Source organism: Salvelinus alpinus, chromosome 5 (assembly GCF_045679555.1).
Source record: "Salvelinus alpinus chromosome 5, SLU_Salpinus.1, whole genome shotgun sequence".
NCBI lineage: Eukaryota > Metazoa > Chordata > Actinopteri > Salmoniformes > Salmonidae > Salvelinus > Salvelinus alpinus.
In genome coordinates this window covers 53,710,990-53,724,313 of record NC_092090.1, presented here as the reverse complement: position 1 = coordinate 53,724,313, position 13,324 = coordinate 53,710,990, and the positions used below count along the sequence as shown (strand labels likewise).

The window sequence follows — 13,324 nt, the reverse complement described above, 5'->3', positions numbered from 1 at the left end:
TCCGATTTTTTAACTGTTTTACAGCGAAAACACAATATAGCATTATATTAGCTTACTACAATAGCCTACCACACAACCGCATTCATTCATTCAAGGCACGTTAGCGATAGCAATAGGCACGTTAGCGATAGCGAATAAACCAGCAAAATATATAAATTCTCACTAACCTTCATAAACTTCATCAGAGGACAGTCCTATAACATCATATTACACAATACATATATGGTTTGTTCGAAAATGTGCATATTTAGAGCTGATATCCGTGGTTATACATTCTGAAAACTTAGCATTTTTTTCCCAGAATGTCCGGATATTTCTCTGACACTCACCTATTCTGACCAAATAACTATTCATAAACATTACTAAAAAATACATGTTGTATAGGAAATGATAGATACACTAGTTCTTAATGCAATCGCCGTGTTAGAATTCTAAAAATAACTTCATTAGACATGCAGCTTATGTTATGGCGAGAGAGCGCACAAAATCTGGGCGCAAACTAATAGTACACATGTTCGACAGATATATGAAATAACATCATAAATGGGTCCTACTTTTGTTGAGCTTCCATCAGAATGTTGTACAAGGGGTCCTTTGTCGGGAACAATCGTTGTTTGGTTTTAGAATGGCATTTTTCCCTCTCGAATGAGCAAGCAAAACTAGCCAAGTGGCGCTAAGCTCTCCTTCGTCACCAAACGCAAAGAACGCAACACGTCTAAACTCCCGAAGAAATTTCAATAATCTAATAAAACTATATTGAAAAAACATATTTTACGATGATATCTTCACATTTATCAAATAAAATCAAAGCCGGAGATATAAGACGTCTATAACGATTGCTTTTCAGAAGCCAATACTGGTGACCTTTATGCGCTTCCTGAACAAACGAATTCTGGGGTCATGTCATTCCAAGCTGTCTCTTTTGACCATAGAAAGAGATTGAGACCCCATTTCACCTCTCACAGCCTATTGACATCTAGTGGAAGGCATATGAAGTGCATGTATAGTCATAAATCTCAAGCAAAATGATAGGGAGGGCCTGGAACAGAGCCTCGATTTGAGATTTTTCACTTTCTGACAGGAAGTTTGCTGCAAAATGAGTTCTGTTTTACTCACAGATATAATTCAAACGGTTTTAGAAACTTGAGAGTGTTTTCTATCCAATAGTAATAATAATATGCATATTGTACGAGCAAGAATAGAGTACGAGGCCGTTTAAATTGGGCACGATTTTCCCCCAAAGTGTAAATAGCGCCCTCTATCCTCATTAAGCTAAGGATCCTATCATCTCCTGCTTCCAGACATTTCACCATCTAGATTACAAGGGTTGGATTTGCACTAAACAATTTCATGTCAGCTCAAGGCATGTACAACAACTAGTATAATGATTAGCCTCATATACATTGTCTACCGGTATCGTTTTTTAAATTGAGAACATATAGCTGAACAATATGTAAATAGTGTGTGAGTTAAGTTATTCTCTGCTTCAGATGCACAATGTCAAGGTGTGCATTGCAAATGCCCATAAGGCGTAAAGGCGCTGCATGGTCAATCCAACGTCTGCATTGGCCATGCAGTATTTACGGTGATACGGCCTCTGCAGAAGTCAGGGCATTTATACTTGTTGCGTTTCGCGGAGCAGCGCAGAGCTGTTGTGAAGGAAGTTGTCAAGGAAGTGAGTTTGTGTTTATACATGACCTCCCACCCCCACCTACCATCATCCAATCAGGTCACTGCGGAGCTATACGGAGCCCTCCATATTGTTACAACATTTGAGAGGCGCAAGGCAATGCAGTATGGAGCTCAATTTGGCCTCTGATTGTGACAATCAAATCAAACTAATTGGAGAGCTAATGACTGAACAAAAAACACAGAAACAGACTAATTAGAAACAGATTCCCTTCCCCTCTTTATTGCAGGATTGTGATCTGTGATTAATCAACATCAACACTAGTTCATATTGAATAATAGTTAACTTAAGTTGCTTTCATATCATTTCAAAGTGTACAAGTAAGCTAACTCATATGTAAAGGTGGTTCCAGCCCAGCAATAGAACACTTGAAAATTAACTAATTAGGTTTGCTACATTGAATCAGGTGTGTTAGTGCTGGGCTGGAACAGAAGCCTGCACACCCAGCAGGGCTGGCCTGCTCCAGTTGTAATAAGTTTATATATTGTGTGACTTTTAAACTGTATTTTTGTTCACAAAATTTGCTAACATATAAGCCATGGTATACAAGGGTGTACACTTATTCTCTTGGGACCTCTTCTTCTACAGACAGGGTTTGACAGATCTCTGTATATAACGACATAAAACATAGCAAAGAAACAGGCTATATTATACTCAAATTAGACAGCCCTGAATATTATGTTGCTAGATTTCTCTGTCCTCAGTTTTTCCTCGCTAGGGACTGGAACTAGAGAATAGTTTCATAATGTCCCACACAGTTACCTGCCCTATCCAGAGTCTATACTATACTCCTATACTGTCGCTTCTCTTACAGCTGGAAGTGCTAGCTAATCCTTTCACCCTCTTCCATGGCTGATCGCTACCTAGCTACAAATGCATTTAGAATTACAACGATAAATACATCAAGATAGTTAACTAGCTAATATGAAGTTAGTAAGCTGGTGAGCTATACAGCAGCGGTCCCCAACCTTTTTTGCACCACGGACCGGTCTCATATAGACAATTAGGCCTATACGTTTAGTATAGCTGCTTTTCATAACATTTTAGTTTAAGTAGGTCTAACGTGATGATATTATAAAAACAGTGCATATTTTTCTCTAGAGACCATATAATAAAAACATTGCAACTCACCATGTCACTGAATCAGTGGGACATTCACAAATGGGTCGCGGATCCATTCCTTCGCACTTCGTGGGAAGTCACGCTCGAACTCCGTTGACAGCGAAGCTAGGTGATCGCTGTCAACGGATATCCTGGAAGGATATTGACCTCATTCCGTCAGTAGAGGATGCCTGGTTATTCTTTAAAAGTGCTTTCCTCACCATCTTAAATAAGCATGCCCCATTCAAAAATGTAGAGCTAAGAACAGATATAGCCCTTGGTTCACTCCAGACTTGACTGTCCTTGACCAGCACAAAAACATCCCGTGGCGTACTGCATTAGCATCGAATAGCCTCCGCAATATGCAACTTTCAGGGAAGTTGGGAACCAATATACACAGGCAGTTAGGAAAGCAAAGGCTAGCTTTTTTAAACAGAAATTTGCATCCTGTAGCACAAACTCCAAAAAGTTCTGGGACACTGTAAAGTCCATGGAGAATTAGAGCACCTTCTCCCAACTGCCCACTGCACTGAGGCTAGGAAACACTGTCACCACCGATAAATCTACGATAATGGAGAATTTCAAAAAGCATTTTTCAACAGCTGGCCATGCTTTACACCTGGCTACCCCTACCCCGGTCAACAGCTCTGCACCCCTCACAGAAACTTGCCCAAGCAAGTTTCTCCTTCACCCAAATACAGATAGCTGATGTTCTGAAAGAGCTGCAAAATCTGGACCCCTACAAATCAGCTGGGCTAGACAATCTGGACCCTCTCTTTCTAAAATTAGTCACCGCAATTGTTGCAACCCCTATTACTAGCCTGTTCAACCTCTCTTTTGTATCGTCTGAGATCCCTAAAGATTGGAAAGCTGCCACGGTCATCCCGCTCTTCAAAGACCCAAACTGTTACAGACCTATATCTATCCTACCCTGCCTTTCTAAAGTCTTCGAAAGCCAAGTTAACAAACAGATCACCTACCATTTAGAATCCCACCGTACCTTCTCCGCTATGCAATCTGGTATCCGAGCTGGTCATGGGTGCACCTCAGCCACGCTCAAGGTCCTAAACGATATCATAACCACCGTCGATAAAAGACAATACTGTGCAGCCGTCTTCATCGACCTGGGCAAGGCTTTCGACTCTGTCAATCACTGTATTCTAATCGGCAGACTCAACAGCCTTGGCTTCTCAAATGACTGCCTCGCCTGGTTCACCAACTACTTCTCTGATAGAGTTCAGTGTGTCAAATCGGAGGGCCTGTTGTCCGGACCTCTGGCAGTCTCTATGGGGGTGCCACAGGGTTCAATTCTCGGGCCGACTCTTTTCTCTGTATATATCAATGATGTCGCTCTTTCTGCTGGTGATTCTCTGATCCACCTCTACGCAGACGACACCATTCTCTATGCTTCTGGCCCTTCTTTGGACACTGTGTTAACAAACCTCCAGACGAGCTTCAATGCCACACAACACTCCTTCCGTGTCCTCCAACTGCTCATAAATGCTAGTAAAACAAAATGCATGCTCTTCAACCGATCGCTGCCCGCACCTGCCCGCCTGTCTAGCATCACTACTCTGGACGGTTCTGACTTAGAATATGTGGACAACTACAAATACCTAGGTGTCTGGTCAGACTGTAAACTCTCCTTCCAGACTCACATTAAGCATCTCCAATCCAAAATTAAGTCTAGAATCGGCTTCCTATTTTGCAACAAAGCATCCAATACTCATGCTGCCAAACATACCCTCGTAAAACTGACTATCCTACCGATCCTTGACTTCGGCAATGTAATTTACAAAATAGTCTCCAACACTCTACTCAGCAAATTGGATGTAGTCTATCATAGTGCCATCCGTTTTGTCACCAAAGCCCCATATACTACCCACCACTGCAACCTGTATGCTCTCGTTGGCTGGCCCTCGCTTCATATTCGTCGCCAAACCCACTGGCTCCAGGTCATCTATAAGTCTTTGCTAGGTAAAGCTCCGCTTTTCTCAGCTCACTGGTCACCATAGCAGCACCCACCCGTAGCACGCACTCCAGCAGGTATATTTCACTGGTCATCCCCAAAGCCAACTCGTCATTTGGTCGCCTTTCCTTCCAGTTCTCTGCTGCCAATGACTGGAACTAATTGCAAAAATCACTGAAGCTGGAGTCTTATATCTCCCTCACTAACTTTAAGCATCAGCTGTCAGAGCAGCTAACCGATCATTGCACCTGTACACAGCCCATCTGTAAATAGCCCACCCAACTTCCTCATCCCCATATTGTTATGTATTTTTTCTTCTCCTTTGCACCCCAGTATCTCTACTTGCACATTCATCTTCTGCACATCTATCACTCCAGTGTTTAATTGCTAAATTGTAATTATTTCGCCACTATGGCCTATTTATTGCCTTACCTCCCTAATCTCCCTAACCACATTTGCACACACTGTATACAGATTTATCTATTGTGTTATTGACTGTACGTTTGTTTATCCCATGTGTAACTCTGTGTTGTTGTTTTTGTCGCACTGCTTTGCTTTATCTTGGCCAGGTCGCAGCTGTAAATGAGAACTTGTTCTCAACTGGCCTACCTGGTTAAATAAAGGTGAAAAAAAAAAGTTTACATATTTTTTTAAATTGCACCAACTGGGAGAAGGACAGCCCATTCTCAGTCTCTGCTAAAATCACCGCTAATGTTTGGAACATGTCAAATATGCCCCTATCCACTTGCCGTCCCCACAGTTCCAGTTTGGCTTTGAATGTAGCCACTTTATCTGCCAACTTAAAGACAGTTGTCATTCTCCCCTGAAGTGACAGATTGAGTTCGTTGAGCAGGTTGAATATGTCGCACAGGTAAGGTATTTTCTATTGAATGAGGCTTTTTTTTTGCAGTCTCAGGCTCTGCGGTCTCTGCATTATCGAAATTGTCGTTGGGCCTTTTATCTCTCTTACCCCTTCCGAAGAAGCTCTCCAGCGACGTTTGTTTGTTTTTATTCATGTCAGCTAACGTAGCTAGCTAGTACAAAGTTGGCGGGCAACACCACTCACGCAGACCGTGATGAACTTACCGTGCGCGCATTACTCGAGTTCGAAATCTGTAAACTGTTGTGGGCGTGACAGAGATATTAGAGTGGTGTGAAAAGGACCAACAGACTGCACCAAGTTCAATGTAATGACTGCACAAATAGCCTCAAATTTGATCAAACTTTTATTTTACCGATTATATATTTTTTAAATACATTATTTATCCTTTCTGTGTGGCCCGGTAGCGAATAAAGCGAACATCTGCTATACAGTATGTAAGTTAGCTATCTAGCAAACATTACGTTAGCAGCTTATTTTAGTAAGGCTACACACTACGTTTTTGTAGCAAGCTAGCTAATAATACATCGTTTTTGATAACTTTAAACATATATTTACTTACTTGAATAGATTCTCCTACAGCCTCCATTTTCTTTGTCCTTAGACAAACTAAATAATGGTCAATCTTTCTGGTGGTAGCAAAACACAGCTTGCCATATTGACGATTAGAGGACTTTCAACAGACTGAGATTGGTCTTCCAACATGGCGCTTGGTGTGGTTGCAAACCTTCTATTGCCCTCAGAACAGCCTCACTTCGTCGAAGGTGTCGAAAGTGTTCCACATGGATGCTGGCCAATGTTGGCTCCAATGCTTCCCGCAGTTGTGTCAAGTTGGCTGGATGTCCTTTGGGTGGTGGACCATTCTTGATACACACGGGAAACTGTTGAGCGTGAAAAACGCAGCAGCGTTGCAGTTCTTGACACAAGCCGGTGCGCCTGGCACCTACTACCATACCCAGTTCAAAGGCACTTAAATCTTTTGTTTTGCCCATTCACCCTCTGAATGGCACACATACACAATCCATGTCTCAATTGTCTCAAGGCTTAACAATCCTTCTTTAACCTGTCTCCTCCCCTTCATCTACACTGATTTAAGTGGATTTAACAAGTGATATCGATAAGGGATTATAGCTTTCACTTGGGTTCACCTGGTCCGTCTATGTCATGGAAAGAGCAATGTTCTTAATGTTTTGTATACTCAGTGTATATATCTGTGATCCCCTTAGTCTCCATGCAAAGACTCAAAGTAATCACCCTTCTATTCCTTTACATAGGGTAGGGTACTGCGGTAATAGAAAGTTTAGGCTAAGAGGGAAGAACCGCAGGCGCGGGGGGTATATGAGAAGACGTCATTAGGGAGACTTGCCCCATGGGTCCTGGTCAAAAGTAGTGCACTATATAGGCCCGCAGAGCCTGCTGCCTAGGATCAGCTCCAAAAGAGCCAGAGGCTGTCACACAGTTTAATCTTTGTTTGCCCACCAGCTAAACATTGCCACCAGGTTGACAGACAGTATTTGTTTAGTGACTTGGTTTTAGCGCTTTCTTGTCGAATCTGTCTTGTCTGAAGGTCACTATGTGCAGTTCACACCAATGAGGTAACAATAGAAGCTCTCTATCTCAGAGGGTTAGTATAATACCACATTGAAGGGTCAATTTCTCTGCTGGCAATTAAAATCCACTAGATTAAGATTACTAGATTATTAATGTATGTTTTCTCAATAATAATTGTGACTGTGCACGTGACCTTGTATATGAAATAACTATGTTTTTGAACAAAGAGCTGCTGTCAAAGGTGGGGGGCATCATGAAACAAAGCATCATTGTAAAGCATTGATTCCTACAGGAAAAACAAACACAGAGGAGTTAAAGAGAGAGTGACATAGTTGGAGGACATTGTGAAAAATGATGATTGCCCTGCATGTATTTGGTCTCTATGTAATTCCCACTATGAGAGGAACTCTTTGACTTTGTTTTTTCACTGTGTGCCTGCCTGGAGTGATGCATGAATTATGAATCAAAACAACTGAGCTAGTGAGTGAGACGGCTTCATTCAAGACTAATAATCCTCAATGCCGCCCAGGCACTAAGGCGTTCTTTTCATGAAGCCATTTAAAAACTATTGAGGACATAACAAGGGACTTGTTTTATGTGGTCCATGTTGCAGTGGCAGCTCAGAGTAGAAAGACCCGAACCCCTCACGTCATTTTGTCTTTTTGTTAACACGTAGAGAGATAATGGGACTACTGCAGCACAAAGGGCCTCTGATTGCAGCGCCCACATACTGCAGGCTGCAGCACTGTGGTGGTAGAACTGGGCCCTCACTGTTGGGCTAGAAGAGAAGCACTGCTCCATTCCCTTTGATTATTTTCTACATAAAAATACATTGTCATCATCACACATACAGTATCAGCACATAGTCACATAGCTCGTCTATATTCTTGAGTCTAGTTATTTTTGGCCACATACAGTGCATATCGTAAGTATTCAACCTCCTTGGATTTCTCCACATTTTTTTGTCAACGATCTACACAAAATACTGGAAGAAACATTTTTAATAATACTAATACAATGGCCTCCGTAATTATTGGGACAATTTTTATTTTCTTTTGGCTCTGTAGTCCAGCACTTTGGATTTGAAATGATAGCTTTAATTAGAATGTATTTTCATTCATATCGGGTGAACAGTTTAGAAATTACAGCAGTTTTTGTACATAGTCCCCATTTTAGGTCACCAAAACTATTGGGACAAATTCACTTATAAACTCAGAAAAAAAAGAAACGTCCTCTCACTGTCAACTGCATTTATTTTCAGCAAACTTGCATGTGTAAATATTTGTAATTACATAACAAGGTTCAACAACTGAGACATAAACTGAACAAGTTCGACAGACATGTGACTAACAGAAATGGACTAATGTGTCCCTGAAAAAAAGGGCCGGTCAAAATCAAAAGTAACAGTCAGTCTCTGGTGTGGCCACCAGCTGCATTAAGTACTGCAGTGCATCTCCTCCTTATGGACTGCGCCAGATTTGCCAGTTGCTGTGAGATGTTACCCCACTCTTCCACCAAGGCACCTGCAAGTTCCCGGACATTTTTTGGGGGAATGGCTCTAGCCCTCACCCTCCGATCCAACAGGTCCCAGACGTGCTCAATGGAATTGAGATCCGGGCTTTTCGCTGGCCATGGCAGAACACTGACATTCCTGTCTTGCAGGAAATCACACACAGAAAGAGCAGTATGGCTGGTGGCATTGTCATGCTGGAGGGTCATGTCAGAATGAGCCTGCAGGAAGTGTACCACATAAGGGAGGAGGATGTCTTCCCTGTAACGCACAACGTTGAGATTGCCTGCAATGACAACAAGCTCAGTCCAATGATGCTGTGACACACTGCCCCAGACCATGATGGACCCACCACCTCCAAATCGATTCCGCTCCAGAGTACAGGCCTCGGTGTAACGCTCATTCCTTCGACGATAAACGCAAATCGAACCATCACCCCTGGTGAGACAAAACCGTGACTCGTCAGTGAAGAGCACTTTCTGCCAGTCCGGTCTGGTTCAGCGACGGTGGGTTTGTGCCCATAGGTGACGTTGTTGCCGGTGATGTCTGGTGAGGACCTGCCTTACAACAGGCCTACAAGCCCTCAGTCCAGCCTCTCTCAGCCTATTGCGGACAGTCTGAGCACTGATGGAGGGATTATGCGTTCCTGATGTAACTCAGACAGTTGTTGTTGCTATCTTGTACCTGTCCCGCAGGTGTGATGTTCGGGTGTACCGATCCTGTGCAGGTGTTGTTACACGTGGTCTGCCACTGCGAGGACGATCAGCTGTCCGTCCTGTCTCCCTGTAGCGCTGTCTTAGGCGTCTCACAGTACAGACATTGCAATTTATTGCCCTGGCCATCTCCTTGCAGCATGGCTAAGGCACATTCACGCAGATGAGCAGGGACCCTGGGCATCTTTCTTTTGGTGTTTTTCAGAGTCAATAGAAAGGCCTCTTTAGTGTCCTAAGTTTTCATAACTGTGACCATAACTGTGACCTTAATTGTTCATACATTTTTTATGGTTCATTGAACAAGCATGGGAAACAGTGTTTAAACCTTTTACAATGAAGATCTGTGAATTTATTTGGATTTTTACGAATTATCTTTGAAAGACAGGGTCCTGAAAAATTTACGTTTCTTTTTTTGCTGAGTTTATGTGTATTAAAATTGTCAAACGTTTAGTATTTCATACCATATTCCTAGCACGCAATGATTACATCAAGTTTGTGACTCTACAAACTTGTTGGATGCATTTTCTGTTTGTTTTGGTTGTTTCAGATTATTTTGTGCCCAAATAGAATTGAATGGTAAATAATTTGTGTCGTTTTGTAGTCACTTTTATTGTAAATAAGAATATAATATGTTTCTAAACACTTCTACATTCATCTGGATGCTAAATCGTGAATATTTATGAGTGAGAAAGTTACAGACAGACAAATATCTGTAATTTCTAAACGGTTCACCCGATGTGGATGAAAAGACCTTCAAATTAAAGCAGACAAATGGCACATTAACCTTATAGTCATTGTATCAGTCCCAAGAAATATTCACTGTGCCAACAATCAATGAGGGCACTGTATATCTTGATTAGATAAGTATTCACCCCCCTAAGTCAATACATATTAGAAACATCTTTGGCAGCGATTACAGCTGTGAATCTTTTTAGGTAAGTCTCTTAGGGGGGAATTTCAACCCGAGTTAAGCATGCATAAATGGAATGTAGTTCCCTTTTTATGCACTTTTCTCTCTACACATATTTTTACCTTGAACGTAAGCATTTAAAATAGCATGCTATTCACCTGCTATTAGAGATTAAAGAAATTAAGGTGTGGTGGAGGTGTGTCTACAGATCCACCGTATTCTGACCTTGACTTAATTCCCTCATAATTCCACCAATTTTACATGCAATGAAACAATGAATAAGGTTGAGCAACCTGTCGGTTCCAAGTGGAACATCATCTACATTATTTTTTTTCGATATAAATAAAACTTAGATCCGTTGTAGCGGTGTCAGGGGTTGTGTGGTGGATGGACGGTATGTGCCTGTGAGGTTTCTGTGTTTTCTGGCTGCCAGGACCACGGACAGCAATGGGAAGTATTCCCCAGAGGCAAGACCAGGGACAGCTCAGGGGAAACTTCCAGACTGCAGCAGAACAACCACACCTGTCTCCAGTTGTAATTAGAGACTAAACTGCAGACAGGTGAAACCACTCAGGGCCTCTACTTAACCGCGCCCTGGGTTTGCTTTCTTTCTCTTTCCTTTGACCCTGGCAGGTGAAGGAGGCTAGTGGAGAGACTGAGCATATGGTGGAGTAGCAGGTATAACCGAACTGAAGATTTCAACATGGAGTGAACGCGAAAGACCAAGAGTGGAGGACCTTCCACTGGTGAAGACATATTTACTTTGTTTGAGTTGTGTATATCAGGAACACTGCCAGTACCTGATAAAGAATAAACTGTGTTAACCCTTCACGTGGACTGGTGGTGTGTGTTTGAATGTGTAAATCCTGCCTTACCAAGATCATGGTGCTGAAACCACCACACCATTCACTGTAATTTAGAAATTGATAAGTGCTATTGATTGATAAGAACTAGGTAAATGAGAGTTGTTTGGATAAGGGGAATTAAAATATAAATGAATTGTTTTAGATCTTTTTTTAGCTTAAGATTGCTGGAGACAAATGTGAAACCAGTCATATGGCAGCAAAGTGAACATATTAACATATCACCTTTTCCACAGTGAAGTTTATGAAATGCTGACCATAACTTGTAGGGATAACATTTGGAGACCCAAGCTATAGGCTTCTGTAGCCATGCACAAATGATAGTATAGAGCCAAACCTACTGTCGTGGCTTTACTTTAATTAATCTGAGTAGTTATTTAATCCACTAACTATGGTTGGTTGTTACACAATTTAATGGTATCATGTAACAATTAACTCATTAGGATTTGGTGCACCACGGATTAAGTTATTTAAAGAGTTACCATCTCCCAAATGAAACTGTAAGGTCTTTACCTATAACGTCCATAAAACAGTCAACATATTAATCATAACCTTATCATTCTGAACAGTCAACCTTATTGGATCTGTTAACCCCAGCCGTACTCATGATTCAGTACTGCACATTGGTTTAACTATTTATTTACTAGTTACCTAAATAACACAGAACATACACACCTAATACATGAGGGAAAAGTCCCTAGCGGACTAACATGACTGCTTGTTTACCAAAAAAGAGAGGGGTAGAGCGAGAAAGAGACTTATTGTTGATACATTTGGAAACTACTCCGTTATCATTTACTTTGCACACGAACCACTGCCCGTTTGGAGTACTAAATCATGACTGTATTTACGTGTGAATGCCTTTGGTCGTCTATCTCTGTCGAAAACCAAACCTTCTTGGAAAAGGGTTTGGTTGGGTCTCACGTGTAAGGCTCTGATTGTCCATAAAGGTCACAATGGGGGCCTGTTTGTGACCACAAGAGGTCACGAACAGGCCCCCATTAACATCGACAGGGCTGTAGTGGAGCGGGTCGAGAGTTTCGAGTTCCTTGGTGTCCACATCACCAACGAACTATTATGGTCCAAACATACCAAGACAGTCATGAAGAGGGCACGACAAAACCTTTTCCCCCTCAGGAGTCGTCAGATTTGCCATGGGTCCCCAGATCCTCAAAAGGTTCTACAGCTGCACCATCGAGAGCATCCTGACCGGTTGCATCACCGCCTGGTATGGCATCTGACCGTAAGGCGCTACAGAGGGTAGTGCGAATGGCCCAGTACTTCACTGGGGCCAAGCTTCCTGCCATCCAGGACCTACATAATAGGCGGTGTCAGAGGAAAGCCCAAAAAATTGTTAGAGACTCCAGTCACCCAAGTTATAGACCTGTTTTCTCTGGTACCGGAGCGCCAAGTCTAGGACCAAAAGGCTCAACAGCTTCTACCCCCAAAACATAAGACTGCTGAACAATATATAAAATTGCCACTGGACAATTTACATTGATCCCTCCCTCGCTTTTGTTCACTCCTGATACTCGCTGTTTGTTTGTTACCCATGCATAGTCACTTCGTCCCCACCTACATGTACAGATGACCTCAACTACACTCGCACACTAACTTGGTACCAGTGCTCCCTGTATATACGTAGCCTCGTTATTCTTATTGTTACTTTTTATTTTAGTACTTCTTCTTGAACTGCACTGTTGGTTAAGGGCTTGTAAGTAAGCATTTCACTTGTCTGAGAATACAACACTTGTTGTATTCAGCGCATGTGACAAATAAAGTTTGATTTGATTTGAATATCCTTAGTTGTCCGGTCTCCATTGGGTCTCCATTGGTTTCCTCAGAACTTCTTAGCCGTACCAGTGATTGTCTGAGAGGGTAGTTCTCTCCTTTCTCCACCTATGTGGATAATCAGAGTTTGAACCACTTTACACGCACAGCTGCAGACTGGCGATGTCCTGGTCTGATAGGCGAGTTAATTTTCTTCACCTCGTGTTGAGGTTCAAAGTTCCAACCATTTCAGACGTGTAGCGACCGCTCCACGCTTTTCTGGTGTAATGTTAATTTCGTTACCAAGGCTTTTTATGCACTCTGGCCATTCCTCATGCAATGGCAAAATATTGGATAAAGCAATTTC

General features: G+C 42.2%; 2 protein-coding genes across 5 annotated transcripts in view; both read left to right on the top strand.

The window, feature by feature from the left end:
- The window catches only part of LOC139576327 (dematin-like), a 125,968-nt gene extending 114,815 nt beyond the window's left edge, over nucleotides 1-11,153 (top strand). Inside the window, exon 14 of the transcript XR_011675093.1 lies at nucleotides 10,958-11,153. The gene's annotated coding sequence lies outside the window, so the exon portion shown is untranslated. The remainder of the gene's footprint in view (nucleotides 1-10,957) is intronic.
- The window catches only part of LOC139576326 (actin filament-associated protein 1-like 2), a 96,177-nt gene that overhangs the window by 24,170 nt on the left and 58,683 nt on the right, over nucleotides 1-13,324 (top strand). The window lies entirely within an intron of this gene.